This window comes from Hippocampus comes, unplaced genomic scaffold (genome assembly GCF_001891065.2).
Source record: "Hippocampus comes isolate QL1 unplaced genomic scaffold, H_comes_QL1_v1.1 scaffold173, whole genome shotgun sequence".
Classification (NCBI taxonomy): Eukaryota; Metazoa; Chordata; class Actinopteri; order Syngnathiformes; family Syngnathidae; genus Hippocampus; species Hippocampus comes.
Window position 1 is genome coordinate 1 of NW_017805223.1, and position 231 is coordinate 231.

The window sequence follows — 231 nt, forward strand, 5'->3', positions numbered from 1 at the left end:
TCTCACGATGTTCAGCAGAAAGAACAAGTTGACCTTGAGGGAGCAAAACCCCGCTCCACGTTAGTCGACGTCCGATTTGGACCGGTCGGCCCCATCAAATCAATAAAAGGCGTCCGTTTTGGGCGCACTGTTGTTCAGGTGCAATGGAGCCAGTAAAAAAAAAAAAAAAAAAAAAAACCTGAGGGGACTGGATTATCATGAGACCTGCATCACTCCACTCGAAGGGGGGAG